Below are 21608 nucleotides of genomic sequence, written 5' to 3' on the forward strand. Positions count from 1 at the left end.
TACCTTTTAGATTTAAGCTCTGTGATTTAAAAAATGTAATGAACTATATGAAACATTATATTAAAAATATATAGAATTTGCCATAACAAATATATTCACATTTTAAAACATGTATCCATATTACATTACATATTTGTAATTTACCTTTACAAATTCTATCAATTTAAACAAATATTTAAAAATAGAAATATTGTCTTTGTAACATTTAAAAACATTAAAATGTTAATTTTACTGTATGACCTTTTTCAGACTGTACTGGGAAGTGATTTATAGTCATTATTCTATACTACTACTACTAGTAGTAGTAATAATAATAATAATATTAATAATAGTAATAATATAAGAAGAAGAAAAAGAAGTAACAAATTAACAATAAAACACCTACTGAGTACCTTATGAAATTTATATATGTATTTTAATAATAATATAGTTAATAAAATCGACTCAGGGTACAAATACATAGAGTACACACACACTGTACCACATGAATATTCATGATCTGATGGGAGTACAGGAAATTAAACAGATACATGTCCTGAGGTATTGGCACACACTCTAGGTGAGGATGTTACAAGTATGATGTGCAGTGTGTAAAAGAGAACTTTAAATTATGTCAGTAAGTTGAGAGAAAAAAAAGTGTGTAAGGGCCATTGTGTATACTGTGTATTGATTGAAGCCATGGGCTATGTCATAATGTCTGTGCAGAAGCAACATTGTGTTTAAGACCATTTGTGTGTGAAATGAATATAGACACATGAGCAGGGGCGGACTTAGTGATTTAAGGGCCCTAAGCGATTCCAGGTATGGGAATCTCGCGCATGTGCAGTACGGTAGGAACTTTCCACTATTCATGAATAATGGGGGGGGGGGCGCATTTGAAAAGATGTAATAATGACATTAAAATCTTAATGGTTATAGACAGACCATACAATATATGATAGAAAAGTAATAAGTACTATATGATTTATATAGGCTTCTTGGTATTGGTTGGGGGCCCCTAAGGGCTGCTAAGCCCTAAGCGGCTGCTTACCTCGTTTATTGGTTAAGTCCGCCAATGCATATGAGGAAAATTTTATAATAAATTAGCTTCATCTCAATTTCCTTTATTGAATGATCTGTTGTAGATTCAAGATTATAAATGCTGATACAACCTCATCAAAAAACTCATCCCAGAAGATGACAATGTGAAAGGAGAGAAACTGAAGCTGCAAGAAACATTAAACAAAAAATACATTTTATGATACATTTAAAAATTTGCATTTAAGCTTGCTTTCTGTTGATACATACACAGAAGCACATGCATCTTGAATAAGGCTTGGGAAGCCATCAGGACCCACAAACTGGCTAGATGATAAAATATTGCAGAAAATAGTGACTATATAAAATAAAGAAGAGTACTCTAGTCAAAGGTGAGCTTAATGGTGTATATAACTGATTTGCAGAACCTAATCAAGCTTGGTTGTTAGGTGAACCTTCCATGAAGCTTTTCCCTGTTTAAATAAAAACATCCATGGTCAACAAAAACATTTTAATAATCCAAAATTATGATTTGTTAATTAATTAATATATTATATAAATAATATAATATATTAAACTATAGACCAGTTAATGTTAATGCTTCTCTACCACACTATCCACTTCCTTGATATCAGATTTCACAGACTGAGACAGAGAGGGTTGTCAACAATGGACATTATCCCAGCAGCTTTACATAAATCTATTTATGGATTTAGATCCCTAAAGTGTTAATCTCCCTCTCACACAACACATCAAAATAAGAGAAAATAAGAAAAATAAGTAAGAAAACTGTCCTGTTGTTGTATACCCAATCACACTAATGATATAGATAGATCACAGAAATAATATACTCCTTTTGATAGCCAAATTCATAAGTGCACAAAATCATATGCACTATATAAGTGTGGAAATCATGATGGTCATTTATTTGCTGTTTTGTAGATTGACCTATCACAAGAATACATTGTACCGTATCTCCCTGAAATTCTGATAAGCCTCAGCCAAAAGGCCCTGGAAAAAACATGGCAACAGTTCCCACTGAAAAAGGATTGCCAGTCATCAGGATGTGTCTTTCCTGTCTTGTGTTCTTCCTAGGCATACCACCCCACCCCCAATCATTACTTTTCAGAGAATGTCTTCTGTGGAAGCCGGAGAGGGTGATCTATGATTTCTTTGTCTTAGTAATGTTATAATAATGTGTGTACTACCCTCTGGACATAAAAGACTATATAATATAAAGGTGAGTGCATACATGTATGTGCCATTTATTTGCTACACACTGTAGTGTGCAAGTCCAAGTCACATAAATAAATGCTGTAATGCAAAGATGCCTTTAAAAATAATGAAATGAAACAATTTTCGCATTAAAAAACCAACAATAAAGAGTAGTAATCTGCACTAAAATAAACATAGTCAATATTTGCCATGACAGCCCAGACCTATAAAAATGCATATACTCCCATGTACAGGTACATTTTATGAGAATTCTGACTGATACATTTTTTCTAAGCATCTTGGAGAACCTGCCATAGTATTTTTTGTAATGATATACAAATTTATTTTATCTACAGTTCACATTTTGTTGGAAAAGTAATGTTTGGAACTATTTTTAAATGACTTAAGTCATGAAATAGGCACGTAATACATAAAAATATGTATTTAAAAATATAAAGGGTATCTAAGATTTTTGCACAGTACTCTTGCTTCGGGCTGCCATCTCAGCCCATACAATAAGACAATCAATCCAAGCTTGCCAAGAGAGTAACAAACAACTCAAACAATAGCCTGGGCATTTAAAAACTTTCAGTAGTGCTGTAATGTAATGTTACTGACTTAACTTTGTACATTCTATTGTTCATTTGACCTTTCATTTGTTTGAAAATTTAATTTGTTCAATTACTGACAAGATCATTTCAAATAATTATTGACTATCATAACTGTTCCATAACTAGCCCCTTAATTTTTTTCTTTACCTTTACACTCAAAAATCAATCAAAAGAAATCAAGTAGTGAAAATACTATTTTTTATTTTAGATGATTGTGAGGACATTTGTTATTTTTGGTCCTCACAAATACACACACACACACACACACACACACACCATTATTTCTTTTAGATAAGTTTAAACAGAAAAATAGGTCTTTGTCTATTCTAAGAAGGAGGAGGTTATTGAAGATGAACAAATGAGTTAAGGAGAAAGCAGAATAACTCTACTAATCTTTATCATGAAATGTTAAATTTACTCTCTGTGTACTTTAAGTTCACTGGTGTCGGAATTTCCCACCATTACTTGCCATTGCTCGGCTATTTTAATTTTTAATTTTTTTTTTCACACGGATTCTGAGGTCCTGATTGTCCTGGTGACTATCTGTAAGACCATCCAACATTAATCAGAATTATGTACAAAATCATTTGACAACTTATTGGCAAATTAAACTGTAAATTTAATGAAATTAATGCGTTTTGAGTTCTTCCACAAAACATCTGAAATGTAATATTACAAAACACTTTCTCAGTTTTACTCTTGTCAAGTAAAGATTATATTTGTTTTTGAAGTCCAAAATGTACATGGACTTTATTCATAGATAAATGATAATTATTGGATTCTTAACCCATAGTTTATATGTAAATGGCTGTATACAAGCTCCTATGTTTTCTATTGTTGCTCTACATAAACCAAGATTAGAGTTAACTTTTATTCCATCTAAACCTTAACTAGTCATTGAAGTTTAGACTGAAATTTCAGAGGGCAGTGGACTAGTGTGACTTTAATAAGTTTGAAATCTCTTATTTTTCTCTCATTACTTTTTCCCCAAAGCAAACAGCCATGACCGTATCAAATAAGATTGTCCTCTATGAATATTATCTGTGTTTGCCTACAAAAAAAGGAATTAGACTTATCTCATTACTAAATAATTCTGTTTTTTTTGATGTGTCACTAATATAAATGGATTGTTTTTAGGCACTGATATGCATTGAGTCATTTCTTTTGTTCAGATGTTGCTGACTGGCTTCACAATTATAATTCCATTCAACATGTCACTGTTTAAATTAATCATTCCATTATTATGTTATATATTCAGTTTATCTTATTTTTTTTTGCTTGTATTATTAAATTGCATGTATGGTGAACCTGATCTGTTCTCCATGGGTAAGTGATTCATGTGCATCTCTCGTTCACCAAATCACTTGAGTCATTGTGTTAAAGTGAGGCCCATTATGAATCATTTGTTCAAGTGTGAAGCTTTCCAGTGTTCTAGTGCATCCAGTTGTTTCCTGTTGGGAAGACATACATGTTGATAGACATAAAAGTATTTTATAACATAGCAATGATTATTAGTTAGATTTAAATTGCACATGCTGATTTAAATTGTACATCTGCCTAACACAGAGACATAATCAGGCTGTACCACTGGGCAACCCATGAAACTGAATGAAACTAAATGAATCATTTATTTATAAGAACTGAAATGATGTTTCTACACTTATTGGAATCCTTTCTGTGAGTAAGTGTACTTTAAATATGGAATAAATAATGTAGTTAGATTTAGCCACTAGTTACTTTTAGTGCACTGTCACTGAGTATAAGTACTTTAAAAGAAGAGTGTGCAAATTTTTTTTTAAAGGTATATATGTGTATTTTTGATTAGATCCCACTCTAATAATGATGTATCTTCATGTATTTCTTGCCTTTTATCTATTCATTTTTTAATCAAACTGTGAGGAATGTATTAAACAGAAATAAAATAAAAGCTAATCAAAGTTAATTAACTACATATAGCTCTTTAAATTACAATAACCATGCTGATAATTGTTTTAATCTGTCAAATAAAAATATATAACATTTGATTGAGGTACATTTGTTAACAAGATTTTTTTATGTATTTAGACTATTTAGATTGGTTTGTATATCACAAAATTAAATAGATATGTTCTGTAACACAAATTATAATGTAGATTATTATAATCTACATTATAATAATTAAACTGTGAGGGTATGTGAAACAATGTTTTATTTGCATACAGTATTAGATGTCTTATCTAACCTGATTATCAGGTTATGGCATTGAAACACATCTAATCTTCAGGAAGATGGGCCACAACCACAGAAGACCTCCTCAGGTTTCAAGAAATGGTTTCTGAGGGTACAGTGGACAGTTGAAGTTTGAAAAAGTTGGTCACCTGGTCAAATCTCAACGTTTGACATTTATATACAGAATTTGGAATTAGTAGCATAAATTCATGGACCTGTCTTAGGTCAACAGTTCATGCTATTGCTGATGGTGATTTATTGTCATAGTAGACCATTATTTGAATGTCACAAAGCAAGTTATCTCAAAATGGTTGAGACAAAATGACAGTGAGTTCAGTGACCATATTCTTAGCATCCTACCATATATATTAATTCATAAAGAACATTGATGCAAAACTGGTAATTCTCAACTTTGTCTATGTTATTATTGGAGGCAGCCATTTTGTGTTTTATTGACCTCCATTTTGTGAATCTTGCAGCTATGGTCCTCACATACCCTTACCTCACATGAGAGATGTTTGCCCTCAGGCTGAACAACAGGTTTAATGGCATAGTTGCAATTCCTCAATTTCAGTAACAAAATATTTTTTAAAAAAACCTTTGACACAGTTCTGACACACAGTCTATATATATAGCTCTGGAAAAAATAAGAGACCACTGGCCAATTTCCAGATTTACACCCTATTGAAAACCTCTGCAATGTCATCAAGAGGAAGAAGGTGAGCTGTTTGCTTTTTTGCAAAAAGAGTTGTATAAAGTTATCCAACAGCAATGTGAAAAACTGGTGGAGAGCATGCCAAAATGCATGCAAATCGGGGTTATTCCACCAAATACTGATTTGTTAATGTTATTTAGCTTTAACACAAGCATTAGCATTAACACAATTTGTTTACAAATTATTTGCATTTTGTTTTATTTGAGTTATTAAAGCTCTGCAAATACTGCATGATCTTGGGTTATTTTGATGTGTTGTCATTTCCTTTAAATATACACTCTAAATAAAAATAGTTATATTTTGAATTTAGGAAAAATATTGTCAGCAGTTCACGAAAAATGAAACAAAACTGTTCATCTCACCAATACATGCACCTGTAAGCAAAAAAACATAAGAAACTGATTATTTTGCAGTGGTCTCTTATTTTTTTCCAGAGCTGTATATATTAATATTAATATGTACTTATTATATATATATATATATATATATATATATATATATATATATATATATATATATATATATATATATATATATATATATTATTCCTGCTGGAAAGTACACATACAGATATGTGAATGATATTATCATTATGACATTTATGATATTTAAAACATAATTTATTTCTGAATAAATAATATTTCAGGTATATTGAGGTATAATATGTAGGTTACAAAAACTTTAACACGAAAACAGTGAAAAATATGTCATAATTAAAGTTCTTAGTAACAGGTAAATACACTTTGTGACATTATGAATGTCATGAATTTAACAAGAACAAATAACAGACACAGGGACAAGTAATTAAAAAAATCCATTTTGTGGACAGTTTTCTGCACCGCAAGTTTAGCTTTAGTAGCAAATTATATTTATACATATAAATATAAAAAATATATAATATATAATATATATATAAATATATTTAGTCGTAGTTTGAAAAGAAAAACATAACTCTTACTTTATTTATTTATAAAATTATATTTTAAGTTTATCAACAGCATAGTTTTGATAAGAACCATTTTTTATTGTAATTATTTGTGTACAATACAATTTAAAGTAAAAAATCCTTTTTAAAACCTTAAAGTTTTGTCTCTTAAAGATTCTCAGTTTTGTTATCCATTTTTCAAGCATTTTTATAAATATATAGAATTTTTAGATTTACAACAAAACTGCTGTATTAATTCTGTGATACAAAATTGTATATATATATATATATATATATATATATATATATATATATATATATATATATATATATATATATATATTACTAAGCAATAAGCAATTAATTTGATCACCGAAGAAAATTGGATAGGTCATTTTGTCTAATTATTGCGCATTTTCATATTTTTTGCAAAACATTATAAATGTGGAACATAGAAATCTGTCCTAAATGACAAAAATGTTGGTTCTTAAATAATACATAATAGTGTTTTTTTTTCTACAGAGATCCAAATCATATTTTGCCACATATTATCATTTATTCTCTTCTAATTTTCTAATTTCCAGTTTTAAAGTAGTCTTCTTATTTTGTGAAGTAGTTTGTAATGTCAGATTTATTTCCAACATATTTATCCAGATTTATTTTTCACAAAAAATTAATGATTAATATGTACCATGTACAATAATATTTTTTGTGTCTGCATTTTTAGATGGTACACATATCAAACTAGATAGATAGGTAGATATAATTATTTATAATTTATGATAAATCACAGAAAATGACAAAGAAAATGGCACACTATAAAAAACAGTTGTTGTAATTGAATATTTGTGCAAACATTACAGTTTTTCAATTACGTTCAAATTATTTTATGATTAATGTTTACAAATTATGAAAATTGCAAATTAATTCATTATGATTATTATTTATGAAAAGCGAAGACAACAGTGATGTGTGGACAAGCAAATCATACATTAATTCATACCTAATTAATTTCTGTGCTTTGCTTTTGTGATTTCAAGATCCTGAAAGTGCTTTGAAATTTGACTGGTCTCTTGGTTTGGATGTGGGAGGGGATATGACAAAATCAAACCTAATATGGACAGTAAATTAAAGTTATTTTGGGAAGGTGGATGGAGGAAACATGGCACTATTATGATGGGACAATCTTAAAAAGCAGTTTTTTCCAATCATTAAAGATTTTATCTCACTCTAATACATTGATAGATATCCCCAATAAGAAATAAACCACTATTGTACAAACAACTGATCAGGGCAAAACATGCACTGCAAAAGCCCTATAAATGAACTACATTAAGCACTCACTGCAAATGTCACATGAGTAAGCAGCCATAAGAAATTTCTGAGTAAAGTTAAAACTAAATCTAAACTATTTCAATTCAATCACAAGTCTCACATTCTCTGCCTTTGAGATCATGCATAATTCATTAGCTTACAGAAAATGGTTTTATTACAACACCTTTATAAGCTTATTTGTTATTTAATTAATTAAATTATTTTTAATGCTTTATTTGAAAAATAATGCTTTATTACAAAAATGTTATTATATCAGTGTTTTTGTAATACATATTTTATTTGACAAAATAGGCATGAACTCTTATTTTGTGCTCATCTTGAAAGAACCTTTTGCTGCCAACCATCATCCATCCTGCCATCCCTTTGGGTAGCAATTATGACTGAATATCTTGTCAAAAGCATACTAGTATTTAACACTATGGGATTCAGTCTTAGCTGTTTGATACAAGTTTGGAGCAACTATTTTCCTTTGTTTTAATCTCCCTTCAAGGTTTCTGGTGCTCAAGTATTATTTAAAACACCTTATGTAAGTGAAAAAATCTCTGAATTTTAATTCCTATCTGATTTGCTATAAATTTGTCCCTTTTGTACTTACTTGAACAAAAGCTGTTGTACCCAGCAGTGCAGAAGAGTGAGTTTGCAACAGGCTGCCATAGATAGAAAGATGCCAAAACTTACACATATAGACAAAAGATAGAATTGACTAAACACTCAATCAACTTGTTTAACTCATTTAATTCTGGATTAGTCAGATGCATGCTCTAGTGCCCCCCCACAAAACACACACACACACTTTTTTATTTCTCTCATTACCCCTCCCCTCTCTCTATGCTTCATGCCTACCCTTTTTACAGTGTGTCACAGGAAGTAGAGTGATTATGGGTACCTGACGTAATCCGATCTAAAGACCGTTCCAAAGAAAGGAGCAAAACATTCAAATCTTTTGCAAAGAGGAAAGGGGAGGGGTCATGTGTGCCCTGGAGTCCACGTTGACAAATTCTTTAACAAGCTGTGGTTAAAGGGAAGCTGGTCTGACTCACCCCCTCCTTTCAAGCAATTTACTGGAAACATGGGGGAAGGCAGCAGGAGGGGGCCTTTCAGAGAAGTCATGTGATGAACAGGGGCAGGGCTAACCACAGAATTGGGAGGAGGAGTGGAGTAGGGGCCAGGGGGAGGTGTACACACACACACACACACACAGACACACACACACACACACACTATCCAGCACAGACGCCATTCAGTCCAGTTCCAGATATACTTGCCTGGGAGTTGGCTACTGAAAATTCACAGACCCACTAATCCTGTTTGTGTCTAGGTCAGGGGCAGGTTAACTCTTTAATTGCTGGATTCACAAGATTTTTATCATGACATAAAATATCTGTGAAAAACAGAAATGCTTTAGGATAACAATTTAGGAGCTATACAATACAAAAATACAATAAAACATCTCCATTTTAAAAAGAGATTAAACATGGTTAAACAGAGGGCTTATGTAGTATGTTAACTGTTGTTGTACAACTGAGTGGAGCTAGTGACTACTAGTAAAACTAGTTTGCCTAGTTTGGATGCTGAATACCCATAGCAAAGTGGCTTGTGTCTTTGGTGTCCTAAGACCATTAATCCAATTGGGTGTGAACAGGACTGTTTCCTATAAGCCTAGGAATGTAGTGAAATGTTAAAACTTGGTTTAAGTTACCAGATAGCTATACTTTTTGCATAGGGATATAAAGGTGACAGCCAAGAAAGTACTGGAGGTCTACTGCAGGGGGATAAATGAAGACTAGATTAGGTTTGATAATGCACGATCCTCTATTACTAACATTATTTACATTTTAATCATTTCCATCATCACTTAATTTATCTAACTGGTCTAACAAGGAGCCCCTTTTCATTGTGCTACCCAAAGAAATGAACAGCTTTGTAGTCACCTATTAGCTAGCATTCACATCCACATAGAACTTGGGAGCCTTCAACAGACACAAGGCAGATACTGTGTGCTGAATGATAATGCATGTAATTCTCTTCAGCCCATCCTAATGACAAGCAAAAACCTGTTTTAGCGAATATCACTTTATATTGCTGCATTTTCAGTTGTTTCATAAGGTAAATGCACAAACGTAGTACCAAGTCCATGGTGAACATGCATTTTATTTGAAATGCATCTCAGTTCTAATATACAGTCCCCTGCTGAAGTACTGACAGGCAAGGCCAATTCTTTTTTTTTTACTATACACTAAAGCTACCCATTAAAGCATTGCTGAATCCATCATTTTTATGATCAAAAATATTTGAAAAGTGTCTCATTGGCCAGGTGTGCCCTGTTAGATTAAATGTTTAAAACGTTTATAGATTCAAATGTCTACTCTTTGTTTGAGCCCTGTGTTTTACCTTTGAAGACTACATTTTTTTTGTTTAAAAGGATATTTGGAATAGTTCAATCTAGCCACTGTTCAATAGAATTTTTTTATGTGAATGGAATCCTGCTATAATGAGACCAGTCCCCAAATGAGTTTATTTGTGTGTGGAAAATGTTTCATTATTATATTGTGAGTTGGCTGAACAAAGCACAAAGAATGTGAGTTACAAATGAGGATAGTATATAATTCCACTCACCTGGTGAAGAATAGAAGTAAGGGATTTCATAAACAAAAACAGCATCTGCTCAAATTCCTTATAATCTTCATCCTCCTACACTCTATTATCATTTGAGCAATGCAAGCCACACTCTCTCTACAGTGCTGGCTGTACCCTGCAAATACACACACACACACACACAGGTCAACCTGTCCATTAGGATATGTGCTTTTTAATCCTTACATCTTTTAATGCAGATTATAATGATCGCAAAAATCATAAAGTAATTATATGTATCTTAATTTGAAAGCAAAAGGAAACACAGAGCACTGAGTTTTTGGGGGGTAAGAGACTACCAACTGATCTTGATTACACTGCATTCTACTCTTCCTTGCAAAAATGATCTAAATCTATCAAATTGTAAAGGGCTTGTCTGTGTATAGCCCTCTTCATGTCATTCCACATATTTTTAAAAGGATTTCAATCCCAACTATGACTGTGCCATTTAAAACATCTATGGTTGTCTTCTTCGGAAGCCATAACTTTGTTGATTTGTGCTTTGTGCTTTGTGTTGTTTTCATGCTGGAAAGTGAAAATTTTCTTAACCTTCAGCAGTGTAAGAAAGGCCTTATTATCTATTATAACAAGACCATACTACAGGAGTGTCCAATCCTATCCAGAAAGGGCTTTTGTGGGAGCAGGTTTGCATTCCAACTGAGCAGAAGGCACACCTGAGTCTACTGAAAGCCAAGATTACTGATTAAACAGGTGGAATCATGTGTAGCTTTTGCTTGATTTGAATGAAAACCTGCACTCACACTGGCCCTGACACCCCTGCCATACTGTATTTAACAAACACCTAAAACCATAGTGTGCTAGGGTTTCTGAAATGTAAAAAAAAATAAGTTTGAGGTTAAATTCTGCAACACTTCAAGGTTATTTCCCCACCACCTGCAGTTATCATTCAGAAAAGCAAAATCACAATGAATTCTGCAGAAGGTCTTTTGGGTCCTTTAAAGGTGTTTTAAATATCAATGATCTTTTAAATCCTTGATATATGTAAATATCATTAACATTTTATATAATATTATTAATAACAGTTTAATTCGCTTTCTCAGAATGCACAGGCATTAAGATTTATAAATCTGTCCTTCAGGAAGCAGGAAGATGCTTCTGCAACCAATTATACTGCTAAAAGGAGTGTTAATGTGTTTATCGGTGTCTCCATCAGCTTTGAATATTAACAGAATAAAGCATATAGAGTCAAGAAATTAATACACAGACAGTAATGCACATAACAAAAGATACAATCAAGCAAAACAGGCAACACAAATACATACACTGACATGTATGGTCTGAAAAGGTCAAGGTCAAGAAGTAAAATTTAAATAAAAGGAGGCAACTTTAAACAACAGGTCAAATTTAAATAAAGATGTGACATTAAATTTTAAAAGTCAACTTTTAACTAAATAAACTTTTACTTTAATATAAATAACAACTTTATATAAAAATGAAAAAACAAGAACAAAAAGAGCAAAAAAGAGAAACACATGAGAGCAATCTCTTATATTCACAGGTCTGGGTTGTTGGTAAGATACTTAAAAGAAAGCCCCTTTGTACGCATACAAGAAATAAAATCCAAGACCACCTCAATTTTTACCAAAACATATATTTTATAGGTAGAAGGTAGAATATTCTGGGCATAATTCTAAAAGATACACTGATCATTAACATTAATACCAACCACCCAATATTGTGTAGGTCCCCCTTGTGCCATATGAATGCCAGGATCCGAGGTTTTTCTAGCAGAACATTGCACAGAGCATCACACTGTCTCTGCTGGCTTGCCTTCTTCACATATGCAGGTAACTGATGTACATGCACCAGGCCATCCACATGATGTCATTAATCACTTTCTTCTGTTGTTCCATGGTCCAGAGATCTAGTGCTCACATGCCAATTGTAGGTGCTTTTGGCAGTGGACAGGAGTCACCTCTGACTTGTCAGTGGCTAAACAGTCCCAAAAACAGCCAGCATTAACTTTTTCACCAACTTGTCTACAGTTCCTTTTTTATGGAATTGGAAAAGACTGGCTTGGCTTAACTCCCCACACACATCAGTGAGCCTTTTGTGCCCATGACCCTGTTGGGAGGGGTGCCATATGATAGTTGCCCTTGTAACAAAACAGTCAGTGTTTTTCACTTCATCTGCCAGTGATTTTAATGTTATGGCTGATTGGTATATGTTTGGCACAAAAACAAGACAGCTTATCACCCAAAGAACACCACACCCATGGTTATGTATGGTTGTGACAGAATCATACAGATAAAGGAAAGCATGGACCTGCAGATCTCTGTTAGACAGCTGAAGATAAATTGGAATTTGCCCTTCAAAGCACAAATCCATACCAACTACATTCTATTTGTCTGTCATCTGTTATAGAATTATAATACTTGATTTTGTCCAGGGAGAGGTAGATGAATGAGAACACTTTACTTACAAATGCAAGAAAAAAATTAATTTGCATGTATTTTATTGAAATTGTTGATTTGATTATGGCCACTTTACATCAGTGTCTATAAATAAAAAAAACATATCTAAGTGAATCAAAATTAAGGTTTTGTGTGTGGCACCACAAATGATACACTTGCATGACCTAAATGTAAACACACCCAAAAACATATTCAAATCTCCTGACACTGAAGTGACTGCTTGAACAGTGTGTAATGAATGCTCAATTCTATACACAAGACAGAAAAGCATTATGCAATCCTGTAAAGAAGAAAAACTTTTGCAGTAAGGTGGTGTCCCAACTTCCACATTCACTGAGACATATAAGACCAATGCAAAAGTCTTTATGACCAACCAAGTGAACACAAACACATGTTTCAAATCCTGGACCCAACACAACTCTTAATGAATATAAAGCTGAATCATCAGGCTTAAAATACATACTGATTGAAATACAGGCAAATGTTCAAAATGTCTTGGTATGCTGAAGTATTAAGAGTTCACTGGAACTAAGGGGCCAAGTCCAACCCCCAAAAAACAACACCTGAATTCAATGATTTGGATGGGTGTAACAAAACCTTTGGCAATATAGTGTATATATAAAAGTAGTAACTTAAGAAGGAGAGTCAGTTAACAAAGAAGAGTAACTCTCTATAAATATAAGCACAATGTCTAAATATAGTTTCAGATTCAACATTTAAATGCTTTATTTTTAGCAATACTAATGCTACTGGAGTGTATTGAGATATCTGACTATACATTTCTTTAAAAGTAAAAGCTCAAATGGCCTAATAAACTTTAATAAATAATACACTAATACATATTTATTATACATATTTTTAAACAATATGATCTATGATATCCTGTTGTCCAAACATGCTTTTACACAAACTGTAAAGGGAACTACAGTAAGTGCTAATTAGCTACAAAAGCTATGTTAACCAATACTGTTGAATACTGGCCAACTAAATGTTAGCAATATGCAATGATGATCATGCCCCTGTTTCTGATACCTAAAGATACATAGTGCACTATGCAAGTATTAATTGTTTTTTTGTTTTGTTTTTTGTTGTTTTTTGTTGTTGTTTATTGTGCTCTGTTAACTTTAATATATTATCACTGGTATTATTATTATAGCTTACATAATTTGGCATACATAATTTAGATTTTTTTTTGGTCATATCTATTGCAAAATGGGATAAATATGTTCATAACATGTACATAAACTTTACTTTAAACTTTAAGAAACATAACTCTTAATGAGAATACCAGTAACCAGATTTGTGTGCCTCATTATGGTCATGATGGAATAACTGAAGAATTTGACCTGTATATTCATGATTTTTATTGTGCTGCTATTACATGATTTGGCTGATTAGATTTAATTAACGCAGTTTTAAAGTTGTTTTATTTATTTTTTCTATTCTGGTGTATGGTGCCACCTATTGGGTTAGTAAAGGACTTCAGCATAATTTAAGCATTTAGACTTGCTTGTGTGTCTACTTATTTGCTTATCCACCCACCTCCCCATGCATACATTTGATCATCTCTGTAAAAAAAAAATTATAATAAAAATAAAGTTATTGCTAAATGGTAATAAAATAAAATAATAATAATAATAATAATAATAATAATAATAATAATAATAATAATAATACAGTACTCTACAGTAGTAATACAGTACTACAGTGTATACTGTCTAAAGGCTCCAAATTCCCAAGATCTCAATCCAATCAAGCATCTGTGGGATGTGCTGAACAAACAAGTCCAATCAATGAAGGCCCCACCTTGTAACTTAGACTCACTTGGCTCAAGCAGTTAAGGCTCTGAGTTGCTTCTCAGGGGATCGGTGTTCAAGCCTCAGCAAAGCCAAACTGCCACCATTGGACCCCCAGTTAATGCCCTTAAATCCCCCTGCTTCAGGTGTAGCAGTGAAACTTTGGTGACCCCCAAAGTTGGGGAATGTGAAAAAAGAATTTCACAGTGCTGTAATGTATGTGTAACCAATCAAAGCTTTTATCTTCTATTAGTTTGGAATGGCGACAATATCATTTTGAAATAAATAACATATCTTTTTTATTAACATTAATTACTCCAGGGAGAAACAAAGTAGTCCAGCTGAGGTATCAAGGTACCAGATGGGGTTTTCAGCACATTTTTATTCTTTCGTTACAGTCACAGTGCTCAAAAAAGGCAATATCACTTCCAAATACAAACATATATTATATATGTATATATGTATATTATATATATTATAGCAGGCTCCATAAGCAATGCTGAGGATGCATAATAGCAAACAGAGTAACTGTTATTGCTGTTTTGATATGACATAATTTATTAGTTTTATTTGCAATTCTTAATACAATATGCAATTGTCTGGAAAGTACTAGTGACAATGAGATCCTAAATGAGCACAGTAAATTTATATGATACATTATAAAACATTTCTATTGTGCTGCTGCCACATGATTTGGCTGATTAGATTTAATTAACGCAGTTTTGAAGGTGTTCTATTTATTTTTCTATTCTGGTGTATGGTGCCACCTAATGGGCTACAGGAAAGGATGTTTTACAGAAATTTAAAGAGTCAGTAAAGGACTTCGGCATAATTCAAACATTTGGACTTGTGTAGTTTTTTCACTCTTAAAATAGAAACTGGGTCATTCTAATTCACAGGTAAATGGAATCCTGAATTATCTTGTTTCACAATTCACACTGCTTGTACAATACACAGGTTTATTTAATCCTGGCTAATCATAGTCATTGACGTTTCACACTGAACATTCCTAAGCCCTTGATTAACTTTCATACATGGAAATGAATAAATACAGTGCTCGACTGGTTTACCTTGTACTTTGCATCAATAAGGGGTAACAGTGAATAAAACTGATTATCTCCTCATCATGGCACCTGTAAGTGGGTGGGATATATAAGACAGCACTATTTTGTCCTCAAAGGTGAAGCAGGATAAATGGGCAAGTGTAAGGTTTTGATCAAGTTTGACATGGGCCAAAGTGCGATGGCAAGATGACTGGATCAGAGCATCTCAAAAACTGCAGATCTTGTGGGGTGTTCCCAGCCTGCAGTGGTCAGTATCTATCAAAAGTGGTCCAAGGAAGGAACAGTGGTGAACCAGCAACAGTGTCTTGGGCAGCCAAGGCTCACTGATGCACATGGGGAGCAAAAGCTGGCTCGTTTGGTCTGATCCAACAGATGAGCTACTGTTGCTCAGACTGCTGAAGACATTAATGCTGGTTCTGATAGAAAGCTGTCAAAATACACAGTGCATCAAAGTTTGTGGCATATGGGGCTGCATAGCCACAGACCAGTCAGGGTGCCCATGCTGACCCCTGTGCAGCAACAAAAGTGCCAACAATGGGCACATGAGCATCAGAACTGGACCACGGAGCAATAGAAGAAGATGGCTTGGTCTGATGAATCACATTTTCTTTTACATCACATGGATGGCCGTGTTCATGTGTGTCGCTTACCTGGGGAACACATGGCACCAGGATGCACTATGGGAAGAAGGCAAGCCGGCAGAGGCAGTGTCATGCTTTGGGCAATGTTCTGCTGGGAAACCTTGGGTCCTGCCATCCATGTGGATGTTACTTTGATACGTGCCACCTACCTAAGCACTGTTGCAGATCATGTTCACCCTTTCATGGAAACGATATTCCCTGATGGTTATGGCCTCTTTCAGCAGGATAATGCATCATGCCACATGGATGGTAAAGAAATGGTTTGATGAGCACAACAACAAGTTTGACGTGTTGACCTTGCTTCCAAATTCCCCAGATATCAAACCAATCGAGCATCTGTGGGATGTGCTGAACAAACAAGTCTGATCCATGGAGGCCCTACCTCACTCTCTTGCTGCCATATACCACAGCACATTTTCAAGGATCTAGCGGAGGCCATGCCTCAACAAGTCAGGACTGTTTTGGCAGCAAAAGGGGGCCCAACACAATATTAGGCAGATGGTCATAATGTTATGCCTGATTGGTGCATGTTTCATCTAAACAAGAAAGTTCAGAGAGGGATAATGTGGGTGAGAATTCTGAGAGCTTATATAAAAACAGGAGGGGAAAAATAGTGGGAGAGAATAAGTTTGTGTGTGTGTGTGTGTGTGTCTGTGTGTGTGCAACTTAGAAGAAACAGTGGGTGAGAGAAGGAGTAAAAGAGGGAGGGCTGTGAGAGGATGCATGTGAGAGTGAGGGAGTGTCCTAAGCTACAAACAGTGTCAGTGAGTTCGTCAATTCCAATAGTGCTGGTTAAATGACAAGTAATCCCAAACACTGTGTACAATACCCACAGTATTGTACGACTGTGAGAGAGAGAATGGAAGTTCCAGGAAATGCAAGAATCATTTCCCCCAACGGAAACACATATAAAACTAAAATGTATATTGCATATAAACATATCAGATAAATAATATATGCAATTTATACAAATCTCCCTGCTATAAAACAAACCTAATGTAAAGATAACTTAAACATTTTAAATGTTCTGTTTATGCACCATACCCACTGTATAAATAATAGGTACACTATGCCAGTTTTTACAGACTGATACACACATTCATCATCAGGCAAATGAACAAAAAAGCAGCACAGTTCCATTTACCTCCTAAAATATGAACTTAAATAAGTTGTTTAAAACAATAAAGTGATGTGAGCACATACCGAGTAAAGGAGAAAGGCATGTAAGCAGCTTAGTTGAACTGAACCAAGATCACCCAAGAGGACTGAGGAGAAACAGAAGAGGCACAGCTCCTGAAGCCTGCCCATACTGCCAAGAAAGAGCAGCACCTCAGAGATGTACAAGAGACAAACAAGAGATCAACAGAGGAGATGGGGCAAATAAGAAAGAACTGAGGGAAAAAGGTGAAAGAGAAAGTGCGACATAAGTGAGGGAGGGAGGGGTTCAAGGAAGGGAAGGAAGCTGGGAGGGAGGGAGGGAGGGTTGCAGAGAGGAAGAGATCTGTGAGTTGCTTATAGTTGCATATCGGGAGGCCAGAGCTGAAAGGTTAAAGAATTCAAAACAATAAACTGTTTCTCTAGTCCAACTAGCCAACATTGGCTACGCAATACAGCCAAGCCAGGCTCCCATTGCTGCTCCATTTCTCACTTCCTCTCCCACCTAAAGTCACAAATACAAACTGTTACACACTCATTTCCCCCTTTTACCACTTTTTCTAATATTGCTATCCTATACTTTCCCAATCAGGCTCTGTGCTGTTTCACAGTTAATGCTTCTTATCTTTCTCTGCAGCCTTGGGAAGATTAGGAGTTTCTGGTTGTCACTGGGGATCAAGCAAAACAAAACCAGAACTATGTAACCAGTGCTCAAAAAGGTGAGCCTGAGGTCTATAGTATCAGAAAATTTCTGATTTCTGATCATTTATGGATTAGTTTAACCCTTTTATCAGAATCAGATTCACTGTTATTGCCAAGTACCAGGGTTTACAGGGAATTTGTTTTGGTGAACTGGTGCATAATAATAATAATGAAGCATAGAAGCACAAATATGAAGAATATGAAGTTTTTTTTAAAAGCTAAATAAAATAGAAACATGAACCATATAATAGTGAGGGAAGTGCAAAAGTAGACCAGCTTTTTAATTGAAGGTTAATAATATAAAATGCAGTTTTAATTATGTTAAAACAATAAGGTATAACAGCATAACATACACTGATCAGTCAAGAAAGTCCACATGAGAATTTTGTGACCCTAGAACTGATTGGAAAGTTGTTTTGACATGATACCATATGTTAACCCTTTAGAATCTGGAGAATATTCATTGTGATGCCCAGGTAGCTGCAGCAATTCTTGAGCAATATTCTTCTAAGGGCTGCCCATTTAGTGACATTTTACTGCAGAGGTCTAGTCTCCAGCCTGCCTGGCTGTGGTGATGGCATTAATTCAATTCAACTAAATTTTATTTGTATAGCACTTTTAACAATGGACATTGTCTCAAAGCAGGTTTACAAAAATGTAACAAATTTTAAATAAAAGTTGCAAAGTTTAAAAATAAAATTTATCTCAAATGCCTGAGGCAACATTGGCAAGGAAAAACACCCTGAGACCATATGAGAAAGAACCCTTGTGAAGAATCTGACTCAAAAGGGAACCTATCCTCATTTGGGTGACCCCAGAGAGTGCAATTATAAATACTCAAATTAAATAAATGTCTTTTCTGCAACTGCATATAGACAGGTGAAGTTGTACAACAAAGAGCTTTTAAAAAGCATATAAGTCTGTATCATTTCTGAGTTAATAATAGGTTTAACATTAATTCCCTCCTGCTGAAGCCATCAAATGTCCAATAATGAAGCCCCAAGGACAACACTGACCACCACAGTCCCATGTGTCTCCCAGCTGTCCACACAGAGCCATACCCAGCAGCAGTGTCTCCCATCAAGAGACGATCATGCAAGTCCATAGCAAAGAAGTGGTCACACTGTGAACTTGGAACACTAGGCCCTTGGAAGAAGCAGTCTAGCTTGATAGAGTGAAAGAGCACTTAATAGTCAGATGCTCCAAGTGAAGTGATTAGAAATTCTGAGAAATTCTATTCTGAGTTTATTATAGACTTAGCATTAATTTCTTGCTGCCTACAGCTGACTGATGCAAGAGCAGTTCAAAGACGGCATGATAGTTTCTGAGTGATTCTATCCATGGCAGTCCCTTGGGCCATGAACTGTCCAATCAGATCTATCCCCAGCAGCAGTGTACACCACCAAGAGACAAGACTCCAACCAGGGGTAAGAGAGTCCAGATGGATCAAGCAGGTCTGGAAAGAAGTGGTCACACTTTAAACTCAGAAGCCCTGGAAGCTTGGTAGTGGGACATATAGCTTGACAGAGAGAAAGAGAGAGAGAGAGAGAGAGAGAGAGAGAGAGAGAGAGAGAGAGAGAGAATGAGTAAAAAAAGAGACAGAAAAATATTAGGTACCCATATGATCATATGATCATATTAAAGACAACGTACGTTATTTGCAAAATGCTGGCAAAGACTGCAGCAGGACTAGCTATGACAGCATAACTAAGAAGAAGAGCCAGAAGGTGGCACAGACATAAGGGCTTCCTGGGACATAAAGCATCTAACCACTTCTCAGTCAGCAAACCTAAGCGACTTGCAAGAGTAGTAAGTTGATAGCATCCAAACATCCCAGTACACCAAACAATCTATGCCCATGAATACATATATATACATAGAAACCCAGCTTGAAATATATATGATATATGGATATATGAAGAAAAAATTTCACCGCGCTGTAATGTACTGTATGTGTGACCAATAAAGGCTTTTATCTTCTATTAGTCTGGAATGGTGACAATATCAGTTTGAAATAAATAACAAATCTTTATTAAGATTAATTACTCCAGACAGAAACAAAGTGGTCCAACAGGGTTGACAGGGTTTTCAGAACATTTTCTTGAATATCACTTCCAAATACAAACATGTCCCATTGTATACTCCCACTCACAACAATGCTTGATAGTTTCACAAAGTGATTTGCAATTCTTTTGGAATTTTAACAGGCTCCATAAGCAATGCTGAGGATGTATAATAGCAAACAGGTTAATTGTAGGTGTAAATTTTGGTGAAGGGGGATTATGGTGTGGGGTTGTTTTTCAGGGGTTTGGCTTGGCCCCTTAGTTCCAGTGAAAGGAACTCTTAATGCTTCAGCATACCAAGACATTTTGGACAAGTTCATGCTCCCAACTTTGTGGGAACAGTTTGGGGATGACTCCTTCCTGTTCCAAGATGATTATGCACAAGTGCACAAATCAAGGTCCATAAAGACATGGATGAGCAAGTTTGGAGGAACTTGACTGGCCTACACTGTCAAGTCCTGACCTCAACACATTTAGGATGAATTAGAGCGGATACTGTGTGCCAGACCTTCTCGTCCAACATCAATGCCTGATTTCACAATTGCACTTCTAGAGGAATTGTCAAAAATTCCCATAAACACACTCCTAAACCTTGTGAAAAGCCTTCCCAGAAGAGTTGAAGCTGTTATAACTGCAATGGACAATCAACTCCATATTAAACCCTACGATTAAAAATGGGATGTCATTAAAGTTCATGTGCATGTAAAGACTCTTGTCCCAAAACATTTTGCAAAATAGTGTATGTGCAGGTGAATGGGATAATTTGCAATGACCTTTTTCACATCTTTGGGGTGATCTATGATACGAAATATGATTGTTTACATTAAAATGCAAAATTTCATAACAAACCTAGAAGAGGTGACATTCATGCAAAAAAAACACATAACAAGGTCATTTTCGAACATTTTTCAACGAACAGGCTTGTTAACTGTCACAGCGCAACGGGCTCCCTGCATCGTGATTGCCAAGTGCTACGAGCATTGGAAATGAGTTTTTATGAAAAAAGCATATGTGCAGCTGATCGCTGTAGATTTCATTGACTTTTTTCACAGCTTTGCAGTGAAATATGATACGAAATATGATTGTTTACAT

The 21608-nt window shown here is 34.5% G+C and overlaps 1 long non-coding RNA gene across 1 annotated transcript; it reads right to left on the reverse strand.

Annotated features, from left to right (window-relative positions):
- Nucleotides 1–393: 393 nt before the first annotated feature.
- On the reverse strand, nucleotides 394–18033 carry LOC131367315 (uncharacterized). The gene is made up of 5 exons (XR_009206924.1): nucleotides 17800–18033; nucleotides 10643–10778; nucleotides 8622–9407; nucleotides 5065–5157; nucleotides 394–4294 (listed from the first exon to the last, which is right to left on the reverse strand). It is a non-coding gene; the product is annotated as an uncharacterized LOC131367315 (long non-coding RNA).
- Nucleotides 18034–21608: the final 3575 nt, after the last annotated feature.

This window comes from Hemibagrus wyckioides, linkage group LG16 (genome assembly GCF_019097595.1).
Source record: "Hemibagrus wyckioides isolate EC202008001 linkage group LG16, SWU_Hwy_1.0, whole genome shotgun sequence".
NCBI lineage: Eukaryota > Metazoa > Chordata > Actinopteri > Siluriformes > Bagridae > Hemibagrus > Hemibagrus wyckioides.